This window comes from Sapajus apella, unplaced genomic scaffold, assembly GCF_009761245.1.
Source record: "Sapajus apella isolate SASKATOON/1434 unplaced genomic scaffold, GSC_monkey_1.0 scaffold11, whole genome shotgun sequence".
NCBI lineage: Eukaryota > Metazoa > Chordata > Mammalia > Primates > Cebidae > Sapajus > Sapajus apella.
In genome coordinates this window covers 33,597,583-33,623,409 of record NW_022436951.1, presented here as the reverse complement: position 1 = coordinate 33,623,409, position 25,827 = coordinate 33,597,583, and positions in this window count along the sequence as shown.

Sequence of the window (25,827 nt, the reverse complement as noted above, 5' to 3'; positions counted from 1 at the left end):
GGGGTGCTTATCTGTTCTTGTCATCCACCAGAGTGCACAGAGGTTGATTGCACTGAACTAACAGTTTAAATTATTAAACTGTCTATTATTATGTAAAACAAGAATCATAGACAACTAGCAAAGTGTACAAGACCACTTGAGGCCAGGGTTTGGGATTGACTCACCTTCATTCTCCCATATTTCATTAGCCAAAGCTTGTCAAAGGACTGGAGAAGGCAAGAGGTAGAAAACATACTCTACCCCTTGAAAAAGGACATGGAAAATTATGTTACAAAGCACAAAAATCAGATAAAAGTGGAGGATTGTGGCTGACTTTTCCATCTATCAGAAGACTTAAGTCTTTTTGAGAAAGGTTGTGACAAAATAACATCAAACAATAAAAACCAAAAGGGACACTTTGTATATTATGAAAATCCACTGGTTTTTATGAAAATGATATGAAAAATCGCATTTAGCTTTTTTTGTATTTTTTTAAATTATACATTAAGAACTGGGGTATATGTGCAGATCTTGCAGTATTCTTACATAGGTATACACATGCCATGGTGGTTTGCTCCCTCCATCCCCCTGCTGCCTACATTAGGTGTTTCTCAAAATGTTGTCCCTCCCCAATCTCTCCCCCCTGCTATCCCTCCCCTAGCCCCCTACCCCCCAACAGACCCCAGTGTGTGATGTGTCCCTCCCCATGTCCATGTGTTCTCGTTTTTCAACACCCACATGTGAGTGAGAACATGTGGTGTTTGGTTTTCTGTTCTTGTGTCAGTTTGCTGAGAATGATGGTTTCCAGCTTCATCCTTGTCCCTGCAAAAGACATGAACTCAATCTATTTTATGGCTGCATAGTATTCCATAGTGCATATGTGCCATATTTTCTTTATCCAGTCTATCAATCATTGATGGGCATTTGGGTTGGTTCCAGGTCTCTGCTATTGTAAACAGTGCCACAATGAACATACATGTGTATGTGTCTTTATAATAGAATGATTTATAATTCTTTGGGTAATGGGATTGCTGGGTCAAATGGCATTTCCATTTCTAGGTCCTTGAGGAATCGCCACACTATCTACCACAGTGGCTGAACTAATTTACACTCCCACCAACAATGTAAAAGAGTTCCTATTTCTCCATATCTTCTCCAGCATCTGTTGTCTCCAGATTTTTTAATGATCGCCATTCTAACTGGTGTAAGATTGTATCTAAATGTGGTTTTAATTTGCATTTCTCTAATGACCATTTTGAAGTGGCTGGTATTGCTTGTTCCTTTCCGTGTTTAGTGCTTCCTTCAGGAGCTCTTATAAGGCAGGCCTGGTGGTGACAAAGTCTCTCAGCAATTGCTTGTCCATAAAGGATTTTATTTCTCCTTCATTTATGAAGCTTATTTTGGCTGGATCTGAAATTCTAGGTTGAAAATTCTTTTCTTAAGGATGTTGAATAGTGGCCCCCACTCTCTTCTGGCATGTAGGGTTTCTGCCAAGAGATCTGCTGTGAGTCTGATGGGCTTCCCTTTGTAAGTAACCCGATCTTTTTCTCTGGCTGCCCTTAGCATTTCTTCCTTCATTTCAACCCTGGTGAATCTGATGATTATGTGCCTTGGGGTTGCTCTTGTTGAGGAAGATCTTTGTGGTGTTCTCTGTATTTCCTGGACTTGAATTTTGGCCTGCCTTAATAGGGTGGGAGAGTTTTCCTGGATAATATCCTGAAGAGTCTTTTCCAACTTGGATTCATTCTCCCCATCACATTCAGGTACACCTATCAAATGTAGATAAGGTCTTTTCACATAATCCCATACTTCTTGGAGGCTTTGTTCATTTCTTTTCACTCTTTTTTCTCTAATCTTGCCTTCTCATTTTATTTCATTGAATTGGGTCTTCAATCTCTGATATCCATGCTTCTGCTTGATCGATTCAGTTATTGAAACTTGTGTATGCTTCACAAAGTTCTTGTGCTGTGTTTTTCAGCTCCATCAAGTCGTTTATATTCTTCTCTAAGCTGGTTATTCTAGTTAGCATTTCATCTAACCTCTTTTCAAGGTTCTTAGTTTCTTTGCATTGGGTTAGAACATGTTCTTTTAGCTCAGATAAGTTTGTTATTACCCACCTTCTGAAGCCTGCTTCTGTCAATTCATCAAACTCATTCTCCATCCAATTTTGTTCCCTTGCTGGTGAGGACTTGTGATCCCTTGGAAGAGGAGAGGGATTCTAGTTTTTGGTGATTTCATCCTTTTTGCACTCGTTTCTTCCCATCTTCGTGGATTTTTCTACCTTTGGTTTTTGAAGTTGGTGACTTTCAGATGGGGTCTCTGAGTGGATGTCCTGTGTGTTGGTGTTGAAGCTATTTCTTTCTTTTAGTTTTCCTTCTAATAGTCAGGCTCTTCTGCTGCAAGTCTGCTGGAGGTCCACTCCAGTCTCTGCTTGCCTGGGAATCACCCTTAGGGGATGCAGAACGGAAAGAATTGCTGCCTGTTCTTTTCTCTGGTAACTTCATTCCAGGAGGGTACCTGCCAGATGTCAGCCAGAGCTCTCCTGTATGAGGTATCTTTTGGATATATGGAGTCAGGGAGCCACTGAAGGAGGTGGTCTGTCCCTTATCAGAGCTCAAGTGCTATGCTGGGAGCTCTGTTGCTCCCTTTAGAGCTGCTGGGCAGGGACATTTCAGTCTGCTGCAGTGGAACTCACAACCATCCCTTTTCCCAGGGGCTCTGTCCCAGGAAGGTGGGTTTTATTTATAAGTCCCTGACATGCTGCTGCCTTTTTTTCAGGGATGTCCTGCCCAGCAAGGAGGGAGCCTACTCACAGTGTCCCTGCAGAGGCACTGCTGAGCTACTACGGGCTCAATCCAGCTGCTGTGTATAAACTTCCTCACAATTTTGTTTACACAAGTACTATTAGAGCTGCCTCCGCAATGGTGGACAACCTTCCCTCCGCGGAGCTCAATCATCCTGGGTGGAGTTCAAACTGCTTTACTGGCTGCGAAACTCTCAAGCTAGAGGCTTTCAGTTTGCTGGTCTTTATGGGGGTGGGGCCTGCCAAGCCAGATCACTTGGCTCCTTGCCTTCAGCTCCCTTTTTACTGGGGAGGGTGAGGCTCTGTCTCGCAGGCGTTCCTGGCACCAGCCAAAACCCGTGCTGAGGGCTGAAACATATTCTCAGATTTGTGCTGGTAACTTGCAGCGCTTGCTGGCCCAGCAAAAATCTCCTGATCTGAGGGCTGTAAAGACCGTGGGAGAAATGCAGTATCTGAACCAGAGTGCCCGGATAAGTCCCCGATGGCCTCTGTTGGGCAGGAGGGAGGTCCTCTGGTCAGTCACACTTCCCAGGTGAGGCAGAGCCCCATCCTGCCTCAGTTTGCCCTCCTTGGTCTACACCCACTGTCCAACCAGTCGCATTGAGATGAACCTGGTATCTCACTTGGAAATGCGGAGATCACTCTCCTTCCGTGTTGCTCTCGCTGGGAACTGCGCTCTGGAGCTGTTCCTATTCAGCCACCTTGGTGGAAGTCCCCCACATTAAGCTTTACAATATATTTATTTGTTACTACCTTGTGTTCATTATGTAGCAAAAGTAACATAGTTCACACCTCCTAGTAGGGTACATTAGAATGAGAATGCTGAGGACCTTGGAAAAGACAAAGGTTCAAATTTGATATCCACATGTAACTGATCAAAATAAGTTGTCATTATTTTATTTGTGCAAGCATCTAAAACACCTTTTAATGATGATTGCATGAGAAATTGCAAGAGTCAAAAAATCTCTAACATTCAAAAATAAATATTAGCCTCCTTAATTCCTTCTCATTGCTTGACCTATGGTTTGACATTGATGTAGGTAGCTTTTAGTAATAAGTTTGACTTTTACTTTGTAGGAATATTTTCATATCACCAACACATTCAAAGGTTGGTAAAATAGTGAAATGTCTTTAATATTTGAGAGAAATCTATTTTAACCAGCTAAAATTAGTTAAGATTTTGCCATCTTTTACTATGCTTCTGGTGTTAAAAGCAAGCCAGACAACACCAGCTGAAGTCCAAACTGAAAGAGCTTTGTAAGCATTGTTCTTTTTCTCCAAATTAACTCCATTTGAAATATTTCAAATCCAAATTTACCAAAGAAAGGTTAGCACATAATAACATAGGTGTTATTTGTCACCTTCATATCCTCTGCTGGGACCCAGTCATGAGAGCATTCCCACTTGTGTTAACCCACAATCTCCCACAGCTAAGCAGTTCTCACACCATGCCCGCTCTAGAGATCAGTGCTTTCCATATCTGGTCCTGACCATCCACTCTTGCAGTGTCCCTAATCCACCACCAGTTTCAGTTTGCAAATATCCTCAATCTTCATACCCATGAAACCCTTTCACACTACCTGTGGCATGCCATCGTGGTTTTCTGTTTTGTTTTATTCTGTTTGCTTTGTTCTTTGCTGATGAGTGCTGTATCCATAAGGACTCTAGCAGGAATGACTGGATCTTCTCAAATATCTCACCAAAGGTGTGTTTAATAAAAGAACTTGAACTCTTTGCAGAGGTGTGAGTATAAGTTATGAGAACCCTCAGAGAATGGGAAAAATCACAGAAAGTAGAAACTGAAAGAAGGCATTAACATTATTGTGCTTGAAGGGAGAAAGGAGAGTAAGTATTGCCAGAAGGGAAGGGGACTGTAGCAATGGGGAAAAGGCATCCAAGGCAGAGCTGTGGTTGCAGGTGGAGGAATGCAACCTTGGCTCAAGAGTGGCATGGATGGAAAGGAAAAGTGGGAGTATGGAGGAAATATCCAGAGATCACTTTCTCTTTCTGCTTTCAAATTTTCAAACTCAAGTATAAACTAAGGGTAAAGAGTTGTAGGTAATGCAATCCACAGAGACAAGCCTTCTGGGGCACAGACATAATCAGCAAAGCCACATGAATAAATGTCCCTCAACCTGAACATAGTAAAATAAAACATGAAAAGCTTTGATGTCTACCAGATTCTAAGGAAAGTCTGGGAATAAGAATTGACCAGCATTGGGAGTGAACTTGTATTTGTAAATTGTTGGAGCTGGTGTAACTTACTTAAAGAATGTTTGAGAAAAATAGAGCTTGTGTTCTAGGTGAATGTTATGGTTTGGCTGTGCCCCCACCCAAATCTCATCAACAATTGTAATGCAAATTGTAAGCCCCAAGTTTCCAGTGAGGAACCTGGTGGGAGGTGATTAGATCATGGAGGCAGTTTCCCCCATGTTGTTTTTGTGACAGTGACTGAGTTCTCAGGAAAACTAATGGTTTTATAAGTGCTAGGCAGTTCCTCTTTCGTGCTTCGCTCTGACTCCTGCTGCCTTGTGAAGAAGGTGTCTGCCTCCTCTTCTGCCATTATTGTAAATTTCCTGAGGCCTCCCAAGCCATGCATAACTTGAGTCAATTAAACCTGCTTTGTGTATCAATTACCCAGTCTCAGGTAGTACCTTTATAGCAGTGTAACAATGGACTAATAGAACAGTGGATGTGGTCAGACAAGTAAGAAGGAGAAAGTTCATAAAGAAATGTAATTCTAATTTCTGCTAAGTGACAACATTAAAATACTTTGACTCTCATTGCTCTAGCACTCTCCTCCTTCCTGAATTTATTTTAGAAAAATGAAGTTTAGAATTATTTTGGAAGGAAATACTAGGCCAGAAATAAAGACATTAGAAGACATCTCTTACATTTTTAGAAAATTGTTATATAAAAGAAAGCTGTGAGATGGCCTGTGTGTCTTTGTAGAAGACAATATTATAAAATATTCAGACAGCTTAAGGGATGTCTTCATCTGCTTGGGTTTCCACAGAATAATATCATAGACTGGGTGGTTTAAGTGACAGAAGTTTATTTTCTTACAGTTATGGAGGCTGGAAAGTCCAAGATCAGGGCTCCAGCAAGATTCAGTTTCTGGTAAGGACTCTCTTCCTGGCTTGCAGACTGCTACCTGCTTGCTGTGTTCTGATATGGCAGAACACTCTGGTATCTTTTTCTCTTCTTATAGAGACATCGATTTTATTAGATCAGGGCTCCACTCTGATGACTACATTTAACCTTAAATTTTCTTAAAGGCCCTATATATTTAATATTGACATGGATGGCTAATTTTTTCAATATATAAATATAAATCTTGTAAGAACACAATTCAGTCCACAGAAGGAAGAAAGAAAAATAAAATTCTACCTGGAACCAAAATATAAAAATAAAAATTACTAGTTAATAAGTATAATGAACATAGAAACAAATTTTTCCCTTAATATATGAAAGAATATTCCAGAGAGTTTTTTTAATTAAGTGATTTCCACAGGCCATAGCAGAATAATCAGATTCATTCTACACTAACTGCAGTAATCTTGTTTTCTCCCATTTAATAAAAATACTTAACCAATAACATTTTTTATTCAAAAAAAAAAAAGAAATAGCTTACACATGTCATCAGAGTTCAATAGGAGTGAAACAATTTTAAGCATCAAATATTAGCTGAAACATTGGTGATCTTCCAAAATCTTTCATCTACAGAAACTCCACCACAATACATGACGTTAAAGATGTTCTTGTTGGACCATCTTGGAGGGAAAGTTGCCAACCCAATTTCCTGCCCCCAATTTCTCCCCTTCTACCTCTCATACTGGCTTCAATATGTATAGGAAGTCTTATAACTTGATTGATAGATAACTCACAACACCTGTTACAATTTGGAGATGCTAAGGTTTTATGCTGCTTTGGTCTTTGAAAAACAGGGTTTGCAACTTAATACAATACCTTATAACTCAATGTTTTACTATGAAGAAAATTACTGGGTAAATGTGTGGGACTATGGAATTAGAGATTTTTATTAAAAGGTAAAGAGCTCATTAAAGTTCATTGATACACTATCATGCCTGACATTTGCTTGATTTTCAATAGAGTTGACATATTTGAAGCATGTTTCAATTAGTTTGGAAAGCAGTGTACTACACTTAGATCTCTGCATGCTTTGGGTTCTCCACAGTGCCTGGCCTGCATCTGTTTTACCACACAATGTTCAGTGTGACCTATTTAATGAAGCAGGAATGCTACAGTCAGAGGTTATTACATAACCTCTTGATGTTACCGTTTCCTCATCTGTCATAATAGAGACGGTATCAGTCATGTGTGGATGCTATGATAATATGATAAAGTAGTTCACGCAGCCCCTCCCCAAGAAAAGATCTGATTTAAGTGTTCTCCGTTTCTCCCATTTACTAAAAATTCTTAACCATGGACACAAGCAACTCTTAACATGCTTAAAAAGAAAGAAACTGGAAATCCCAAAACAGTCTAGAAAACCTATTATAATTATTGGATCTAATAGCCTTTCTTCCAAAGTGATATCTAATGTAGATAATAAAATAACAGATGAATGGGTGTTCTCTCATTCTCTTTTTTTTCTTTCTGTTTCTCTTTTTCTTTATTTTCCATATTATACACATAAATATTTGGTAAGAGGCATGAGGCAGGAAAAAATAGTAGCTATCCCTAGATAACTTTCAGTCTGAATAATACCAGAATTATGTTATTGTGGTTTAATATTTTCTCTGTGCTTGCCATTGTGAGGGTTAATGTTTTTAATTAAATGATGCAGCTCAATATGAAGTCCCTGTGCTGTTTTAATACTTAAAGGACACAGCTATTACAAGTGGGAAAAATTTTGTAACACTGGTCCACCAAATTTTCGGTTGTTTGGAGTAGTTGAATTCAACTCTATTCCTACCACTGGAAATAAAGTATGTTGTTATATTTACAGTGGAAAATTTGAGCTGACTTTCAGCATTTTCAAAGCCTGAATAATTATGATCTTTGCTTACATTCGACTACACTATAAAAAGCTTGCCAACTTTTATTTCATAACTGCTTTTATCATCTTGAAATGAAACTGCATATATTCATAATGAAGAAATAAATGTCATCTATTTGTAAAAAACATAAAGAGGATATGGTCTAGCAACCAACCCACCAACACTTATAGCCCGTGTGCAGTTACAGTCACAATGCAATGTGCAGCAGTAGCCTGTCACTGGGATGTTTACCTCTGAGAGTCTCCTTGTTCAGAAAGAGAAAACTCAGCTCCTGATCACTCTCTGCATCTTCCTCAGAGGCAGAGGAGTGCTGCCTGGTGTTTGTCCAGCTGATACTCTTGGGAAAGACCATTTATTTCCAAGCAATGACAGATGGATTTGTGAGACCCTGGGGCATAGGAAAAAGTCTCGTTCAACCAACTAGGATTCACATACAGCTATATGGACCCACTTTCTAATATTTGCCTGGCACTGCCCTAGACAGGATGAAAGATACCACTTCCAACAAACTACCTGATTATATATGTAATATTCCATGCACCAAAACATAAACACATATGTTGTAGATTAAACATAGCTTCTTGCCTTAAAATATAACCATTAAGAATCTCCCTGTAATTCTTCAGGTAATGAAATGTGTAGATGAAAACAGCTATACAAATGTTTACAAACACACACACACACACACACACACACACACACACACACACACACTGCTCCAAAGAGTAAAAAGTGACTTCTAAGCCAATGTTATCTTTAGTGTCCTGTAAAATCCCAATGGAACTCAAGCAAGAAGAAAGAATCTTAGGAAGAAGGCTGAAGACGGCAGGCTGTGGCTCTACAGAGGAGAGTCAAATTTGTCCTGACAAGATTTTTACAATGAGATCCAATGAAATGACCATTCTTCAAGGATAACTACAAAAATGAATATACGGTTCCAATATATATTTTCCAAGTTCCTTTGAATTTCATTTTTGTATCTTTTCATTATTTTCCACTCAAGCTTTTCTCTATTTTGTTCCTCTGCAATATCCTTTCACTTTTTGTTGAATTTTTCTTTTTTTAGAGAATATAGCAGGTAGGATAAGCAGTTCCAAACAATGAGTAGATGCAAGATTTTTCAAGTGCAATTTCAGGTATTTGACTCAGTACCTGGGAAACTCTGGGGTACTGTTGAAACCTGAAAAGTTGTCTCTTGCGAAAACATTATATTTTTATATGGTTTCTAGTACAATTTCCTATTTTTCTCCTCTGATATGTGAGATATTCTTAAATGCTTTTTAAATAGAAAATATTTTCTTAAATTGGCAACTAATCATAGAACATCATAGAACCCTTAGAAATAAAAACATATTCAGCACAGTAATAAATAAAAATGATAAGTTAACCATGTGTGCTGTATTGTCACTGAATATATAAGGTTTTTGCCAGTTTTTAAAAATCCAGACACGTCTTAATCTTTCCTCTAACTTCTACAGATGAGTCTTCATAAGTCATCAGCTAAACATTATGTATAAAAATATTTGTTCGTTTAATATATTCGGTGTATTCTCATTCCCTATGAGTAAATTTTTTAGAAAATGAATGCAACAAAGTATTTTTAGAAGCATATTTTCTTGGAAAATCTGCATATTTTAAGGTAGTATCATTCAGAGCAAACAGACAAATGGGAGTTAGGATTGAGGGGTTCCTGAATTTTTCCTTAGATTTTTAGTGAAACATTTAACTAAGTCACTTATGCTGGTAAAGCAAATTATGATAACAAGATGTATTTTAAAGACAGATACTTTCTGTTGAAATAAGAGTCAACAGGATTGCTCTTCCATTATTAAAGAATGTAACATTGCTATCTTAAAAATACTCTGTTTAGTAATACACATATTTTCAGACTTCCTTATGGAAATGAACTTAACTTCGGCCCCAGTGGTGATTCATTGAATTCAGATAGAAATTCTTCCTGAGGAATGCAGTTTCTTTTTATTGACTACATTTCATAAAATTATCCAGCTTACTTGAGATTCTGAGACAATGCTTATTGTTTTTTAAATAAAATATTAATAATAAGTTTTATGTCTCTGAGTCGCTGCTTTATACGAAGCATTGCTATATACGTTTTGTGTTAGTAGCATAAATTACTGATCATAGAGACTAAAATATTAATGCATTCACCAGTCCTATGCTACTTCATTTATATTCTCAATAAAAATTTTATTTTTTTTTGCTCAAACAGTAAATGAATGTGAACATGTAATCATCACTTCACAATCTGATTAATAAATTTATATTATTGTCTAAAATCCCCAAGTTTAGCTACAACCCCCATTTACGCCCAATGTAAAATGTCTTAGGTTCTCTAATACAAGAAATTACCTGCTCTGCTAACACACTCTACATTGAAGGACAGGGAAAGTGTGTGGACATCCTAAGGGGTAAATGGGAACTGCAGAATTGTCTTTTATTGACAGTAATAGGCAATAATGCTAGATTTTTAACTTTTGGTTTTTTTACATTATAGCCACCAACCCTGGGACATCTAAGACATCCAGTTCACTGGGCTCTTCCCAGCAGTTATCAACCAGACTGCAGAGACGTTTTCTAATCAGGTGGTCATTGCCCAGCACTTTCCTACGTGTCTGTGTGCAATGTCATTGACTTGAGTTCTTGTGGGTCAGCATCCCACAAACCAAGTCTAAATTCCTCTTCTCTGAAATAGCTGGTGCCTGGCGTTTTGAGGCTTGCAGCCCTCGGGTCACCTATTTTATTTCTAAGTAGTGTTCAATGGCCAATTGGTGTTTATGCACATGTATTATATGACTATTTTATACATTTCATGGTGACTGACGTATGCATTCAAGAGTGGAGTGTTATTGTTTATGCTTTTCTAGGCCACTGCTCCATGAAAGTGGTTGGAAGAAAAATTTTGAATCTCAAGTTAAAATGTTTATGCCTCATGTGCACAGAAAAATTCTCAAATAAATATGAAATAATGAATCATGCGTAATCATAAACTCAGATCTTTTATTGTAAACTTCTCTGCTCTTGTTACCTAAATATTGCTCTGCTTTGGTTTATTTGTAAAGATTTTATATATCACATTGTCACTAATTTCATGTCACCTTATATAACACAGAAACAGAAGAGGGAGGAGACGGGGAGAGGTAGAGAAACCCACACATAGCCCCTTAAAGGGGATCCAGTAAGCACCCCCTTTGAGAAACTGTCTGCGTTTGTTCAGCTGATGAAGATGTTATAGTGAATTTTAATTACCAATAAAGTTCACGTGGTTAATTTGATGCTAAATAAAAGTTGGCAAAAAATAGAGATGCTTCTTTTATCCTGACATTTGCATACAAAAGTGTTCTAAATAATTCTAAATACAGTGAAAACTTGGCACGCTTTCGCTATTGAAACTAAAGTGTTAAAAGTATTGCCAATACAGTGAACGTAGTTTACGCTTTTGGTAATGACTGGAGGTTCTTGCTGTGATTTAACTGTGTAATGTCCTGAGAGCCATAAGCCTTCAGAATGCAGCACGGCTCTCACCAGCCTTGCATTTATCTCTGCTGTTGCAGCACTCCCATAGCCCAGATTCTCAACCCACCCCCGACCCCCACAATGACTTGTCTAGTTGTTTTGCTTCCAAAATTATTCTACTGGACGTGCCTTCGTCCATTGCCAAATGATTTAAACAACATTGTCCATTTGTACGTTGCATTCTGATCTCACAATGACCCTCCATCCTTCAATCTAGTTGTCTGCAAGGCAGTGCAGTGGAGACATAAAAGTAGCTTCATGTTTTAGCCTGGGGTTCATAAGAGAGATAAAGGCTGAACATTTACATTTATGTTGCATACAGATTTAAAGCATATGAATACAGACAGTGTATGCTTTCCAGGGCAGGAGTGAAAACCAAATGTAAACCTTGGGTCACTCAACTATGAAGAGATTTTACTGAGGGGTTGGCACCAGCAGAGGAGCCCATCAAGGACTGGCCAGTGAGATCTAAGGAAAACCAGAACGAGTCTCGGGGAAGCCTAAAGAAGAATTTCAGGAAGGAAGGCAATATCGAATGTGCCAAATGTTGAAATGTCAATGAAAAGCGGGAAAGAAAACTGACCTTTGGGTTTGATAAGATGATGATTCAGTGGAGATCTGGAAAGAGGAGACTGAAAAGCAAGGATGAGGAGAGGATGAGAAGTGGAGACTTAGGGACAGAAAGTATAGACAAGCTTGCTTCATGAGTGCTGGCTGTGAATGGCAGCTGCAGGTGGTTAATACGGCAAGGAATGCTTGTTTTTGTTTTTAATTGAGTTTTAGGTTTTGGGGTACATGTGAAGAACATGCAGGATTGTGGAATAGGTACATACATGGCAATGTGGTTTGCTGCCTTCCTCCCCATCACCTATATCTGGCATTTCTCCCCATGTTATCCCTCCCCAATTTCCCCACCTCCTGCTGTCCCCCCCGAGCAGCCCCCAACAGCCCCCAGTGTGTGAATCTCCCCTCCCTGGGTCCATGTGTTCTCATTGTTCAATACCCGCATATGAGTGAGAATATGCAGTGTTTGATTTTCTGTTCTTGTGTCAGTTTGCCGAGAATGATGGTTTCCAGATTCATCCTTTTGCTGCTCACTTGCAGGTTCAGATAAGGCAGAGGGTGTGGTTTAATTCACATTGCTGATTGTTGGGATTTTATTGGGTGATAGGGAATAAAAGCAAAATGAGAAGAAAAGATATTAATGGTAAGCTTATTGCAGTGCCAGACAAAATGACTCCAGTTGGCCAAGGAGAAATCTGGGATATGAGGGAATAGTGGACAATGACAGATGCAGTAATGCCGAGGATTTGAGGTGGTTCTCAGCATAAGGATTTGAGGTGGTTCTCAGCATAAGGATTTGAGGTGGTTCAAACATAAGTGAGCTGGAGGGACACGGGGAGATGGGTATCAAAATATCAGCATGGGACAATTCCTAATGAGGACAGTGGCTGTAAATGTGGCTGAGATGGGAACACTGGAAAGAGACTTGGAGTTGAGGATAGAACGTAAGAAGCAGGAGGAGGGGGATTTCTCACACTTTTCCACATTATGGTACAACTAGAAAAAGAGATGTCTGTACAACCCACTGGGGCAAATGCATGAGGCTGATCAAGGTCCCCAGATCCTGTCCCGTTTCTCTGAGAGCTACAAAAGTCACCATTGCTGTGACAACATAGGCACATGGTGACACACTCATGAGACCTCCGCATACTTGATGCATTAGTGAGGGTTCTTTAAAGGGACAGAACTAATAGAATAGACGTATATATAAAGGGAAGTTTATAAGGAGTGTTAATTCACATGATCACAAGGTCCCACAATAGACCATCTGTAAGCTGAGGAGCAAGGAAGCCAGTCCAAGTCCCAAAGCTGAAGAACTTGGAGTCTAGTGTTCCAGGGCAGGAAGCATCCAGCATGGGAGAAAGATGTAGGCGGGAAGGCTAAGTCAGCCTAGTGTTTTCATATTCTTCTGCCTGCTTTTTATTCTTGCCAAGGTGACAGCTGATTTGATTAAGGGTGGGTCTGCCTTTCTGAGTCCACTGACTCAAATGTTAATTTCATTTCGCAACGCCTTTACAGACACAACCAGGAACAATACTTTGCATCCTTCAATCCAGTCAAGTTGATACTCAATGTTAACCATCGCAAGTCCACCCCTTGTCAACTTGAATCCATACACATCTCCTGAGCTCATACATAATCTTCAAATAAAGACAATAATAATATCATAATTACACCTAACATAATACAAACTATCCCTCGTACAACCATAAATGCACCAATCCTCAACCCAAATACTATTACATAAAGTTAACAGTACTGAAATGTTGATATGCAGTCAATAAATCTTACGTCACGTGATAAAGGAAAAAAGAAATAAAATGAAGATATTTTTGTAGTACAAGTGTATACGTGCACAAACATGTTTTTAGCAAAAGAAGGAGGACAATTACAGTCCTCATTTCTGCAACTGGTCACACAGTCTGCCCACACAGAATGACTACCTTCTTCTACTACCCATTCTATATTTCCTTTGCCTTCAGCAAGCATGTCAGCAGGTCGTGGTTTTTTTCCTGGTGGAGTGACCCAGACCTTTATTCCTGAAGGGTCTGGGCCATTTGTAGCCCTGCCTGGATTGGACTGTTGTAGTGCCCCATTGACCTTAATCACAGGGCATGGTAAGACTAAGAGACGCCCTAATGGATCTCCTGAATTCCACGCATACGCTCCTTACCTCTGATGTGGAGTAGTAGACTGATTTTATCGTGATAGTCCAGGTCAATCACCCCAAACAACACTGTAACTCCCTTCCTAGCCTGTTGGCTTAAAGGCAGGAGAAGCCCAAAGTGTCTGGGTGGTAATTTTAACTTCCAGTTTAATGGATACATTGTTGTGTCTCTTGGTGGTAGTGTTCCTCCCTCTGGGCTAAGACCTCTAAGCCAATACTATGTTGAGGGAACAGGAAGCAAAAATTTTGCTAGTGGGTCACTAGGGGTGATGGTGAGTGGTGCCACTTCCACTTGTACCCCTTGATTTTTGGACATGTGAGTCCTGGCTATGGGAGAAACAGTACCGTATATTGGATGCTGCCACAGAGCATACACAGCCTCTGGAGAACTTTGCCCCAGCCCTGCAAAGTATTGTCATCTAATTAGCATTGTAATTGTGACTTCAAAAGGCCATTCTACAGTTCTATCAATCTGTCTGCTTTAGGATGAAGGAGAACATGGTAAGACCAGTGAATTCCATAAGAATGAGCCCACTGCTGCACTTCTTTAGCCATAAAGTGAGTGCCTTGGTCAGAGGCAATGCTGTGTGGAAAACCATGGTGGTGGATAAGGCATTCCATGAGTCCATGTATGGTAGTCTTGGCAGAAGCATTGCATGCAGGATAGGCAAACCCATATCCAGAGTAAGTGTCTATTCCAGTAAGGACAAACCTCTGTCCTTTCCATGATGGAAGTTCAATAAGTTCAATATCATCAACCTGCCATTAGGTAGCTGGCTGATCACCCTGAGGAATGGTGTTATATCGAGGGCGCAGGGTTAGTCTCTTCTGCTGGCAAACTGGGCACTCAGAGGTGGCTGTAGCCAGGTCAGCCTTGGTGAGTGGGAGTCCATGTTGCTAAGGCCATGTGTAACCTCCATCCCAGCCACGAGGGCCACTTTGTTCATGGGCCCATTGGGCAAAGACCGGTGGCTACAGAAAGAGGCTAAGTGGTGTCCACAGAACACGTCATCCTATCCACTTGATTACTAAAATCCTCCTGTGCTGAGGTCACCTGTTGGTGAGCACTCAAGTGGATACAAATATCTTCACAGTTTTTGACCAATCAGAGAGGTCCATTCACATACCTCTTCCACCAATGTTTTTGTCACCAATTTTCCAATCATGCTTGTTTCAAGTACCTGACCATCCAGCTAAACTATTGGCTACAGCCCGTGAATTACACATTTGGCCATTTCTTCTTCCATGCAAAGTGAACACTCAGGTGCCCTGCTCAAAGTTCTGTCCACTGGGAAGACTTCCCTTCACCATTGTCCTTCAGGGATGTCCTAGAAAGGGGCTGTAGTGCTGCACCAGTCCACTTTTGGGTGGTGCCTGAATATCTGTGAACCAGGCCCTAAACTTCTCTTCCTCTGTCAACTGGTCACAGGGGACTCATCATGAGGCCATTGGTGCAGGGTGGGGGAGAGAATGCAGGGTGGCAGGAGTGGAGAGCATGGGCATTTGAGCCACTTCCTCATGTAACTTTCTTGTGCCTTCAGGACCTGCTCAAGACTGATCACGTATATACCACTTCCATTTGATAATGGAATGCTGCTGTGCATGACCCACTTTATGGCCAGATGCCTCAGAAACCACCTGGTTCATGATAGGCAGTTCGGGTCACCCCAGAATGCCTTCAGAAGCTCTGATCTACTTAAGATGTTGAAGTTTCTGGGAATAAGCTTCGGATCATTGGAGGAGAGCTGGGGCAGAAGACAGGAGCAAAGTCATCAGGGTTTTAACACACAATCCTTGTTGCGGCTGGGAGGAAAAGTGATAATGCAAGTAATCAGAAAGAAAAATGAGATTTTGTATGTACCTTTGCTACCTACATCTCTTTCTTGTGATCCACATGTTGCCTTTTTCGTAGGACACAGATCCATAGATCCACTGCAAGTGCTGAAGATCACCAGCTCTGCTCTGAGTCACACTTTCTGACACTTGGGGAAGAGGATTGTTTGTGTTTTTGTTTCATCACTTTACACTTTATGTTTCTTTTCTTCTTTTTCTTTCTTTCTTTTTGTTTTTTCTTTTTCTTGAGATGGAGTCTCACTCTGTTGCCCAGGCTGGAGTGCAGTGGTGAGATCTCGGCTCTCTGCAACCTCCACCTCCTGGTTTCAAGAGATTCTCCTGCCTCAGTCTCTGAGTAGCTAGGATTACAGGCACATGCCACCACACCAGGCTAATTTTTTGTATTTTTAGTAGAATTGGGGTTTCACTGAGTTAGCCAGGATGGTCTCGATCTCCTGACCTCGTGATCCACCTGCCTCAGCCTCCCAAAATGCTGGGATTACATATGTGAGCCACTGCAGCAGGCCCCACTTTATGTTTCCTATTTACTGAATGACTCTTAATTTCTTAACCTAGCTCAGCACCCTTTGGGAGCTCTCCCAGGCTCATCACAGACTCCCCCAAAGCCCCTCCAGCTTCAGCTCTCATAACGTGAACAGCAGGCCCCCCGCTTTCACAGCTGCTTCCACCAGGCTTCCTGTTCTGTCTCCCACTCCACACAGACTTTCCCTGCTGTGGGGGTTTGCGCAGGCTCACAGGTGGTCCTATTGAGCAGAACTATAAGGGGCTTTAGGTGGAAACAGTTTAAGACCATTCTTTTGTAAGAAAATGCTGCTCTGCAGGATCAATGGTGTTACCAATGGAGAGTGTCCAGGTTCTTGGCATCTTGAACAAAGAATTGAACAAAATGTACAAACAAAGCAAGGAAAGAATAAAGCAACAAAAGCAGAGGTTTATTGAAAATAAAAGTACACTTCATAGTGTGGGAGCAGGCCTGAGCATAGGGCTCAAGAATTCTGTTACAGAATTTTCTGGAGTTTAAATAAACTCTAGAGGTTTTGTTGGTTACTTTGTGTATGCCCTACGTAAATGAAGATTAGGTAGTTACAAAGTCATTTACTCAGCGTAAGCCCCATGTAAATTAGGAGGCTATTTCCTGTTGTAGCTAAAGTGCTTCCATTTGATTTCGTTCTAGAGAGTCTTAATTGGCCTCATGTTCCCTGCCTCCCGGCCCTATTCTCCTGCCTCAATCATACTTTTACACAATGGAAATACCTGTGATTTAATTATATAATTTAGGTCATTCATTTCCATTAATTTATGCAGTTATAAATCTAGTTCTCCCATGTGTATTCAGAAAATGTTAGTTTAGCTTAAAACCCTCCTGGTTTTTCCATGTCCCTACAAAGAACACAAACTCATCATTTTTGATGGCTGCATAATATTCCATGGTGTATATGTGCCACATTTTCCCAGTCCAGTCTATCATCGATGGGCATTTGGGTTGGTTCCAGGTCTTTGCTATTGTAAACAGTGCTGCAATGAACATTCGTGTGCACGTATCCTTATAGTAGAACGATTTATAATACTTTGGATATATACCCAGTAATGGGATTGCTGGGTGAAATGGAATTTCTATTTCTAGGTCCTTGAGGAATTGCCACACTGCCTTCCACAATGGTTGAACTAATTTACACTCCCACCAACAGTGTAAAAGTGTTCCTATTTCTCCACATCCTCTCCAGCATCTGTTGCCTCCAGATTTTTTAATGATCGCCATTCTAACTGGCATGAGATGGTATCTCAATGTTGTTTTGATTTGCATTTCTCTGATGACCAGTGATGATGAGCATTTTTGTAGGGACATGGATGAACCTGGAAACCATCATTCTCAGCAAACTGACAGAAGAGCAGAAGATCAAACACCACATGTTCTCACTCATAGGCGGGTGTTGAAGGATGAGAACACATGGACACAGGGAGGGGAGCACTACACACTGGGGTCAATTGGGGGGAAATAGGGGAGGGACTGTGGGGGGTGGGGAGTTGGGGAGAGATAGCAAGGGAAGAGATGCCAAATGTAGGTGATGGGGAGGAAGGCAGCAAATCACACTGCCACATGTGTACCTATGCAACAATCTTGCATGTTCTTCACATGTACCCCAAAACCTAAAATGCAATAAAATAAATAAATGGGAAAAAAAACATAAAAAAAACCTCCTGGTTTTAAGAGTCTATGAAAGTCTGTATTTCAGTCTATAAGCCCAGTTTGAAAAGCATTTTTTGTTGACAAAACATAAACAATACCAATTGGCTTTGTGGAAAATGTTGATGCACAGCTATTAGAAAAACAATTAAAACCAGTATTAGAAAAACAATGAAAACAAAAGTGTATGCAATCATTGAGACAGATGCAGATGGTATAATGCTCTACTGGAAGAGATCTGATTAGATGCCACTCAATCAAATATTTATTCCAACAACGTGTTTGGGTTCCAGTCCTTATTGGGATGTAATAGAAAGAGTACGCTTAGACATAGCTCTAATTCTGTGTAATCTCTTAATGAGTTATGTGACATTGGTCAAGCAGTTCAACTTCTCTCATACTCGATTTTCTTCCCTGAAAATTGGGGAAAATTATATCCACTTAATTAAATTCATGTGGGAATATACATATACATATTTCTGTAAAAATCCTAGAAGACCATTCAGCCATCCTTCAATAAACATTCTTGCATTACTCATCCACACATGCACTTCCAAGTTATCTTAATAATAACTAAACTTTGTCAAGTTTCTATATGAATAAATCAAATGCATTTCTCTTACCATTTATTCACTTTACTCATAATCTCATAGTATTAAATACTGACGGAAAAGTATTTTTTCTCTTCTCTTTTCTCTATATTATATTTCAGTTCCAGTGTCTTCCAATTCTATTTTAGTTTAATTTTTCCTAATTGTATGTATTTTTACAAACTGAAATTACTTAGTATGCCCAATTTTAGAACAAAAGATACCAAAATAAATATGGTCCTCTTTTCTGAGTTTAAACTTTCACAATGACTCTCTAAAATAATTAAAACATAGGAAAATAAACGGATGAACTCAGAATGCTGACATGATTTCTTATTTTTTAAGCCCCTTTAGTTTCTCAGACACAGTTCTGGTCACCCATATTGTGGATGCTCATATTGTACCCATTTTTCAGATTAAAAACTGGGCAATTACGGAAGAAGAGGAACATGTTCAGGAGGATATAAATAGTATGACATAAAGAAGAAAATTTAAATTCATCTAAATCTTGTTGTCTTAGTCCTTTCAAGCTGCTGTAACAAAATCCTGTCACTTGGGTAGTTTATAAACAATAGAAATCTATTGTTTACAATTCTGGAGGCTGGAAAGTCCAAAACCAAGGCAGTTTTGGTGTTTGGTGAAGACCAGCTTCCTGGATCACAGTCAGCACCTCCTTGCTATAACCTTACATGGTGGAGGAGGCAAAGAATATCTGTGGGGTCTCTTTTATAAGTGTTCTAATCCCATTCATATGGTTTGCCTGTGTCTCCACCAAATTCTCATCTTGAATTGTGACTCCCACAATTCCCATGTGTTGTGGGAGGGACGAGTGGGAGGTAACTGAATCATGAGAGTGGATCTTTCTTGTGCTGATCTCACAATAGTGAGTAAGTCTCGCGAGATCTGATGGTTTTATAAAGAGGAGCTCCCCTGCATAAGATCTCTCTCCTTGTCTGCCACCATCCACGTGAGACATAACTTGCCCCTCCTTGCCTTGAGCCATGATTGTGAGGTCTCCCCAGCCACATGAAACTGTAAGTTCTAAACCTCTTTTCCCTCCCAGTCTCAGGTATGTCTTTATTAGAGAATGAAAATGGACTAATACAGGACCTAATCACTTTCCAAAGGTCCCTTCTTCTAACATGATCACCTTTAAAGTTACCATTTTGGGCACATGCATTTGGGGCAGATGTAAACATGCAGACCATAGCACTTGTGCTCGCCCTGTAAAAATTCCAGGAAACATGAAATATAATATTAGATTAGCTCAAAAACTCTTGCAATTCTTGTTATATTTGTACCCTAAAAGTGTACATTTGTGAATAGTTCAGAAACAGCATGTCTGTGGTTTATATTTGAGAACTTTGATAGTGTTTGGAAGAATGGGGGAGAAAACGTGGAAGAATATCGTAAGGCAATATGTGAAGTTATTCACACAAGCTTGTGGAAGAAGCAAACAGCCATCACAAATATTTATCTTGTTCTGCACACGAAAATTTTCTTTACCATTTTTGATAAACTTTAGCCTATGAATAATTATGTTGGTTAATACTAATCCAACATCTAAAGAATTTGTTTTTGCAGTCATTTCTGTGATTTCACAGCCAAAATCGATTTGGTTATTTCTTTCTTTTTTTTTTTTTTTTCTTTTCTTTTCTTTTCTTTTTTTTGAGACGGAGTTTCGCTCTTGTTACCCAGGCTGGAGTGCAATGGCGTGATCTCGGCTCACCACAACCCCCGCCTCCTGGCTTCAAGCAATTCTCCTGCCTTGGCCTCCCGAGTACTGTAGCTGGGACTACAGGCATGTGCCACCATGCCCAGCTAATGATTTGGTTATTTCTTTAACATGACATAAGTGAGAGGTTAAGCTAATTTACAATGAGCTCTATAACTGCCTAAATTTTAAAAATCACATCTTCATTTTAAAAATTTACTCTAATTTTATCGTAAAAGCATATATCCAAAAGTTATTTTACATAAATAGAAGAAACAATTTGGCTCTTGAGTGTCTTTACATTAAAAATAAACTGATGGAAAAATAAACATTTTCCAAAGGGTGTAATTGCTGTTGTCCATTTCCATGGAGGATTGGCTGAATGTTCCTACTCTGAAAGTACTTTGCTATGCATAACATATTGCTACTGTACCTTCTTAAAGTCAGAGATCTTCTGATAATATATTTTTAATAAACTTTTAAAGCAGCTTTGAGCTCACAGAAAAATTGACAGAAATATACAGAGATTCCTCATATACTCTCAGACACATACATGCGTAGCCTTCTGCATCGTCAATATCCCACACCACAGTGGTACATTTGCTGCAATCGGTTAACCTACATTGCACATCAGGATCACCCAGAGTTTACATTCGGGTTAACCGTGCGTGTTATATACTCTGTGAGTATGAAAAAGTGCATAATTATATGCATCCACCATAAAGTGTCACACAGCAATTTCACTGCCCTGAAAATCCTCTATGCTCCACTTTTATACTTTATTTCTCCATTTTTATTTTTTATTGAATATATTATAATTTCAAACAGGTTTAATTTTAACTTGGCAATAATTATCAAATATTTTAAAGTCAAATATCACAAATCGTTTCCACCCACACATAGTTTATAATCAAAGAAGATTCACCTTTTCTGATAATATTTGCTGACTGGTTGATGTGAAAAGAGGCCTCATTTTTAAATTCAGTGTTAACCTTAGAGAATCAACCATGTTTCCAAGTTCACATTTGCACAGTGCTGTCATTCATGTGCCTGAACTATTAAAAAATAAATAAAATAAGGCAAAATAAAAAGTAAAGGAGACAATGCCTGTCTCAGCCTTTAATTGCAATGGAGTCATATGCGTATGGTAGAACATTAAAAAGAGAGAAACACACTAAGAAAAACAGTGGCATCATATTAAATCCCTTTTCCATGAGAAAAAAATAACTGTTTCCCACTGTTAAATTTTGTGTTGCATTTTTTGCCTAGTAACACGGCATATTTATATATGCTCACATATACATCCATGCACAGATTTATACAAACCTGAGAGGACAGTCTGATATATTTAGGGTTATATTTACTGATTCTGCATATGCTATTTTCCATTTATCTGTCATATTTTTCTATTATTTCTTTTTTCTAAATAATGGCTCATACTCCCTCAAATACTATACCCACACACAAACCAATGTGAGCCTTTCAGCATCCTGTGCCTGCCATGTTGGATGATCCACACGATGGTAAGTGGGTTACAGCCTTTGCTCTCACGCCTGTGAGGAGCCATATTATCCCAAAATTTGCAGCATCTGCCATCTAATCCATAGACATATGGGCCCTGCTTTCTAAGGATGCCATGTCTCTTTTCATCTTCCTAACCTCAGAAACAAAACGCGAGTTAAATTTGTGAATTCAGAATACTTTGCCCTGTGGTTGGTGTCCCTAAGTGAGGGTGGTCAAAGAGAAAGGCCACATAAACAGAAATACTAGGATTTATCCCTATCTCGTTTCTGCCCTGGACGGCATGCTTTAGCAGAGAATCTACTTATGATACTAACGATGGGAGCATAAAATCTCTCATTATAGTAAGAGTAATGAGTATTGTTATTGATATCTAGCTGTAAAGAGTGTTATTTAGGATGTAGTTTAGATTTTGTAGGCCTCAAGTGATCAATTTTTATAAAAACATATGATGTTTCCATTGCGAAATCTGTACTTTGTTATTTACTATTACAGCAATTCATTTGCTTCATTAATGATATTTTTGTACAAATCTAATCTTCTTTCTCGCTCTCTCTCCATCCCTTTCTCTTTTCTTCTTTCTCTGACTTTCCAAACACCTTCTTCACCCAGCTACCTTTTACACTGAACCCTTAGACATTAAACATTCCTGGGGGGAAATAGATCTTTACACTTCAGTGGACAGGAGCTGTAGAAAAAAAGGCATTTCTGTAACAGGTCAGAGAAGTGAGTGAGTCAAGTAATTTAACAAAGAACAGGAGTCCCTGCTCATCAGCCTGTGGAGACATTAGCAGCTCATTATCTCTCTGCAGAATGGTGGACCAGGGCTATATCAAGATTTGAACCAAAAGGGGTCATTTCATACTGCCTTCAGCTGAGAAGTTCCTCCCCAAATATAGCACACCTTTTTAACTTCTCAGAGATAAGAGAAGAAATAAGAGAAAGGAAATACACCAGTGGTAAGAAACAAGAAGAGTCAAAAGCAATGCTTTATAAAAGTGTTTAATTACTTGCACTCCCTTTTCTTGACTATTATGCATTAATGATATGTTATTCATTTTCTATTTATTTTTTCCTTTTTGGAGACAGGGCTCACTCTGTCACCCAGGCAGAAGAGCAGTGGCACAATCATAACTCCCTGTAGTCTCAATCTCGTGGGCTCGATGATCCACCCACCTCAGATTCCTCAGTAGCTGAGACTATCAACGTGTGTCACCATACCAAGCTAATTTTTTTCCAAATTATTTTTTGTAGAGATAGGACCTCACTATGTTGTCTAGGCTGGTCATGAATTCCTATCCTCAATATAATATTCTTAATGTTCACAGTATGAAAGTCTCATAGAATGTACACAAAATAAATTGTAGTGACTTTAAGAAAATACATGTTTGAGTTTTAGTTTGTTTTTTGGTTTGCTTGAGACAGAGTATTGCTCTGTGCCCGGGATGGAGTGCAGTGGTATTATCTTCACTCACAGCAACCTCTGCCACCCAGGTTCAAATGATTCTCCTGCCTCAACCTTCTAGTTAGCTGGGATTACAGGCACCCACCATCACACCTATCTGATTTTTATATTTTTAGTAGAGACAGGGTTTTACCATGTTGATGAGGCTCCTCTCAAACTCCTGACCTCAGGTGATCTGCCTGCCACCGCCTCCTAAAATTCTGTGATTACAGGTGTGAGTAATCCATGCCCGGCCTAAGTTTGAATCATATTTATAATTAACTGGAAGAAGACAACTTAAGAAACATCTAAAGTGTGACAAATGTACATACATTTATTAAATTTTTTACAGATCAGACTACATAGGAAGAACCCTGATTTATATATAAAAATTCGTCATGACAACTTTGTAAAATGCAACTCTGTTAAGTAGCTAACTTTCTGCATTCTGCTTTATGCAGTGTGTTTGCCTCATATATAGAGACCATGAGAACATAGAGCTTGGCTTAAATATGCTGGTTTCTTTTATCTACATTACCATCAGTTTAAAGTAAAATTTGGAAGAAAAAATATATTAAGGTATAATATAAGTAGGCACTCAAACCATGTGCCACACTTCCATCTAAAAACAAATTCAATATATAGAATGTCACAGGCTTCAGGCATTTTCATATCACCTGGTGGCATTTTTCTTAACTATAGCAATTAAAAGACTAGATTTGTACTAAACATATCATTAATGAAGCAAATAAACTGCTGTACTAGTAAGTAACAAAGGATAATATAAGAAACATCATTCCAAAAGAGTGAATTTTCTCTTTAAAATTTTTCAATGAATCAATTTAAAAAATTTTTAATATATTTTCTTTTTCTTTACATAAATCGAGACATGTATAGACATCTCTTTTAGTGAAAATAATCAAATAATTTTGATTTAAAGCCTTCGAAAACTCAGAAATGTCAAGACAGACATCAAATATTTAACAGATCCATGATGCAAAAGCAATTTCAGAGGCTTTTGAAATAGACTTTTGGCCTCTTGCTGAATCATCCTATACTTAGGTGTCCTGTGAGTTATTACATTTGCCTTTCAGGTTTGTGTTTTTCTTGCGCTATTTGCTGGTATTTCTTGATACCACATGTTTCCCTCCCTAGAGGAATTGTTTCAGAGTTGTGTGGTGCCTGCCCTGGCTTGACCAGCTGCATAGCCAAACCCCATGCGAAAGAAGAGAGTAAGTAAAGACCAAATCTAACAGAAGAAACTTTAGAGCCAGGAGTATCTTATAGTAACACATAGAAAAAGGCATGTTCAAAAAAAAAAAAAAAAGCAATTAAAGGACACATTTTCAAAGGTGCACAAGAACCAACTGAAAGAGCTCCCAATGATCAAAACTGGAACAATTTCAATAGTAAAATAAAGATTTGGATTATAACCCAAAATATAAAGATTTGGATTATAACCTAAAATATAAAATCAATATCTGTAAATACACAGTGATATAAATAAGTAATAAAATAATTGAATAAAATGGAAGAGACAAATCTTCCATACAAAAACAAATCCAAATAATTCATGTTAACGCTGTGCTCTCAAGAAAGCAGAGCAAAATTGTCATTCCTTAGGTGCGGGCTGTGCATAGTAACTTCCAACCAAGGAATAGAGTGGCAAGAAGAAAGAAGAGAGTGACTGAACGTTTCAAAAACTCAATAAGGCCGGCATCCACAGGGATGGGTCATGTTGATATTATGTATCCTTGATAAGATGTGATAAGAATGGTCTGTTACCTCTCTAGTCTTCAACACAAGAGTCCAGAACCCCTGTCTTGAGAAAGTGTTAGGCGAACCCCAACAGAAGAAAATTTTACAAACTATCTGACCAGTAATCCAAAAGTATCAAGGTCATAAAAAAAACAAAGAATGGTTTTAAGTCTTTTCCAGGACTGATGTCCAGAATGGTATTTCCTACATTTTCCTCTAGGGTTTTAATAGTTGTACTTCTTACCTTTAAGTCTGTAATCCATCTTTAGTTAATTTTTGTATATGATAAAAGAAAGAAATCCAGTTTCATTCTTCTGCAGATGGCTAGCAAGTTATCCCAACACCATTTATTCAGTAGGGAGTCATTTCCTTATGGCTTATTCTTGTTGACTTTGTCACAAGTCAGATGATTATAGGTGTGAGGACTTATTTCTGGGTTCTCTGATCTGTTAAATTGATATATGCCTGTTTTTGTACCAGTCCCATGCTGTTTTGGTTACTGTAGCCTTGTAATATAGTTTGAAGTCAGATACTGTGAGGCCTCCAACTTTGTTATTTTGCTTTGGATTGCTTTGGTTATTTGGGCTCTTTTGTGGTTCCAAATATGTTTTTGAATAGTTTTTTTCTAATTTTGTGAAAAATGCTGTTAGTAATTTGACAGAATGCTCCAAAACCAATTACAACAGAAAC